General features: G+C 40.4%; 1 non-coding gene across 1 annotated transcript; it reads right to left on the bottom strand.

The window, feature by feature from the left end:
• Nucleotides 1-2125: 2125 nt before the first annotated feature.
• Nucleotides 2126-2199, bottom strand: trnat-ugu (transfer RNA threonine (anticodon UGU)). The gene has a single exon. It is a non-coding gene; the product is annotated as a tRNA-Thr (tRNA).
• Nucleotides 2200-4050: the final 1851 nt, after the last annotated feature.

Raw genomic sequence — 4050 nt, 5'->3', positions numbered from 1 at the left:
AATTCTTGCTTCAATTGTACAGAAACTTGGTTAGACAGCACTTGGAGTACTGTGTGCAGATTTGGTCTCCTTACCTTAGGAAGGATATTATTGCCATGGAGGGAGTTCAACGAAGGTTCATCAGACTTGTTCCTGGGATGGTGGGACTGTTCTATGCAGAGAGATTGGGAAACTGGGGCTGTATTCTCTAGAGTTTCAAAGAATGAGAGGTGATCTCATTGAAACCTACAAAATATTTAAAGGACAGTCAGGGTAGATGCAGCTAAGATGTTTCATCTGGATGGGGAGTCGAGAACCAGAGGCTCAATTTCAAAATAAGGGGGAAGCTCTTTAGGACAGAGATGAGGAGAAATTTCTTTGCACGGAGGGTTGTGAATCTTTGGAATTCTGTACCCCAGAGGGCTGTGGAAGCTCAGTCGTTGAGTATGTTTAAAGCAGAGATTGACAGATTTCTAAATACAAATGACATCAGGGAATATGAGGAAAGTGTGGGGAAAAGGGCATTGAAGCGGATGAGCAGCCATGATCATATTGAATGGTGGGACAGGCTCGATGGGCTGAATGGCCGACTCATGCTCCTATGTTCCTAACTCCACATGATCGGCGAGTCACAGCCTCAGGCCGACTTGTCAGGTGGTGTAAACAGATATCACTGCTTCTGATCTTCACCAGAACAGAGAGTGAGATGTAACATTGATCATCAAACAGACTGTGAGAGAATACAACAGAATAAAACACATGGAGAGACACTGTGGAATAACAAATCGATTTGATTGGAACATTGACTTTGATTGGAATGGATAAAACACCAGAAACAGCAGATTAAATTGGGATTCTCATCATTCTATTGATCTGGGACAGAAAAGAGAAACTGATGGAAAGAAGGGAAGAAGGAAGAAAAGAAAGGATGGAACTGTTCAGTTTTTTCAGTTTTTTGACTTGCCCATCAAAGCTGGATAAAAAAAAAGTTGCAAATAACAGAGAATTTCACCAAAAAGGGAGATGAAATGCTGCCGAAACCTTGGATCGAAGGATGCCCCAACAGATCACCTGTTTAACTGTCTCCTCACTGGGGGATTTCAATCAGTGAAAAATATTATTCTCTACCTTTCTTTGTTAACTGAACCCAGAACTGTCACTTGGAATTAATATCTGTGTTCCGACTCCTGAGTAATAAAATTGTGAGTTTCTCGATATTTTCGGGACACATTTCCTGCTGAAAGAACTAAGAACTCTTTTCTAATTTACACAATACGAGATGCACATTCATCAAGCCTCCTAAGCTAGCATCCTTGGTGCTGCTCTCTCCTCCCAAACCTCATCTCCTGTGACTGTTACATCATCACTCTGACAGTGGGAGTGATTGATCCCAATGTCTTCAGCATTAACCCTTTACATCCTTATACTACACTGTCTGCCCAAACAAATGGGTGGAGGGAACTTGATTTATCGAAACACTAACAGCTGCCAGTTGAAAATCAACTCAAATCCATCAGCGAGAGAGAGAGAGACTGTCAGAGAACTTCCTGCATCCAGTCCTGACCCTGTCACACTCAGCAGATGCTCACCCAGACCCCACTCTCATCAACACTGAACATTGTTACCGAGACACTTCAAATACTGTATATAAAAGGCTGGAAAGGTCAAAGTTCACACAGCTTTATTGAACAGAACAAAGTTTAATATCTTCTGACCGTTTCTCGGTAACCACATGAGACATAGGTTTTCTTATTTGGTTCCTTTGATTTTTCTTGTTGCTGACTGACAAATATTCCAAACCTCAGATCAACCCTCCCACTTGCCTCATGTCCCAATCTCAGTCACAAGCAACACATAACGACACAAACACTCTGAAACATACAACGCAGTCACACTTTCCTTCAGTGACATTAATGTCGAGCTGTTTTCCAGGTTGAATGCAACTGTGAACAAATTTGTATCAAAGCAGTTGCCTTTGAAATATCAGGACTGAATTTCTGTACAAGGAGTAACAGCCATTCCAAACTCACATCCTTCACAAGGCTGTGACGAAAATTCATCATGCAATTTGAATTCTCACTTAAAGTTCAGAAGACACAGATAGAAGCGATTGATCAGGTAACTTCGACATCACAAGTGTGAAATAAGGCTCAACTGGGAATTGAACCCAGGATCTCCTGTTTACAAGACAGGTGCTTTAACCAACTAAGCTACAGAGCCAGCTGTTATTAAAGCTAAAATCAGAGGAGTGCACTATTTATTCTCATATAATAACAAAATCAAAGCAAAATACAGCAGATGCAGGAAATCTCAAATAAAAACAAGAAATGCTGGAAATACTCATCAGGTCTGGCAGCATCTGTGCAGAGAGAAGCAGAGTTAACGTTTCAGGTCAATGACCCTTCTTCAGACCCTTCTATATATTCTCATCCCACTTCTCCACAGGTCACAACATATATTTTAACTTTTCCCACTTCCTGAAACAGTCAATCATTTACTCTATTCTTCCAAGAATAGAAGACACTGACCATGTTTCTTTAATGAACAGCAACATTATCAGTTTATTACAGAACAAGTTTTAACTAGTCATGAAATAAAGCATAAATACACAGGTAGAAATTTTAAAAGTTCCCTTTTTACCTTAACCAACATTGAAAGCCCCTTTCTTCCCACAGCCCCACACATGCACACATACATACACCGGTTAACTGAAAAAAAAAGAATTATTTTTTACAATTCTGAGTTCTGTTAAAGACAAAAACAACACTTGGGCTGATTACTTGTTCATTCCTGAAGAAAACAGCAGATGAGATATGTTGTTCCAAAACTGGCACACAGTCTCACTTCTGAGTGTGCGTAGACAGGTCACTAGGGTCTTTTAGAACAGTTTTTTAGAGGCAGTGTTGAAAATTAATTTTAGCAGGCTTTCTTCAAAGACAGGAGAAGAGATGAATTGACACAGTGAAGTTCTCAGTGTCTTTTAAAGATTTGCTGCAAAACAACGTGGGTTGTGATCTTCTCTCCTTCCTTGACACTTCTTCAGGCTAACTTTATCAGCTGCTCACTCCAGAAGGTAAAACACAATGACTGCTACAAATAAAAGCTTGTGATTGTTCTGCCCTCTTCGGTGAGTGCTGCTGCTGCCGGGTTTGTCCAATCAAGAGGCGCAACTGACTTCTCTGTCCACATTTCCCCCTGTTACCAGGGTTTCTGTTCTACATTCAACTTGAGTCATGTGACAACCAGTAAACATAGTTGCCAAATTAATGCTTTCAGTACCCTCTTGAAAAAGAACTGGTCTGACATTTATTAAGTTTCACGATGAATTCCTCAAAAAAATTTCACAAAAAAAAAATCAAAATCACTTCCATAACATCATGTACTTTCCCTGAGCTACAGGTTATTGCAAGTCTCTCTGGCTGTGTTTATTTTTGTTGATTTTGCACTCAGGTTCTTTCTGAATCCATGTGTTTGCAGAACTTTGTCAGTGAGAAACATGGAGATATGCTTAAAGATTTCCCTGCAAATTATTCATATCTCCGTCTTTCTCCGAACTTTGTAGAAACACATTAATGTGGGAATCACACACATCAGGCCATCAAACCTCTCCGTTAAACATTGAAAGGTGACAGTGTTTATTGTGACGGGGTTCCATTTATTCAGACACATCTGGTATAAAAGTGCTCAAGAAATGATTCACACAGGTAATGTATTTGTATATTCTGTGCATGACATAATGACGCAAATAAACAATTCCTTGCACTTGCCACGCTTGGTGTATATTTTCTCTGCTGATGCCCCCTGAATATATTGGAGAAAATGGTGATGAGGATGAGATAAAAGTCCGTAAATATAGGCAGCAAACAGCAGCAGGGACTGCAGTGAACAGGATCAGCTAGCTCCTGGTGACCTACCTGCTCGGATGGTTGAGATTTTAGGTGGATTGTGTGAAGCCTGGGCCACATAATGTCTCTTCAGTTGAATGAGATACCGCAGGGTCTTCCTGTGCATCTGATTCAAATTGCTTATTTGGGACAATATGGCTGCACACATATGGGATACAGCACAATG

This window comes from Heterodontus francisci, unplaced genomic scaffold, assembly GCF_036365525.1.
Source record: "Heterodontus francisci isolate sHetFra1 unplaced genomic scaffold, sHetFra1.hap1 HAP1_SCAFFOLD_286, whole genome shotgun sequence".
NCBI lineage: Eukaryota > Metazoa > Chordata > Chondrichthyes > Heterodontiformes > Heterodontidae > Heterodontus > Heterodontus francisci.
Note: the sequence above shows the minus strand (reverse complement) of the source record. Positions and strands in the feature narration are given on the sequence as shown.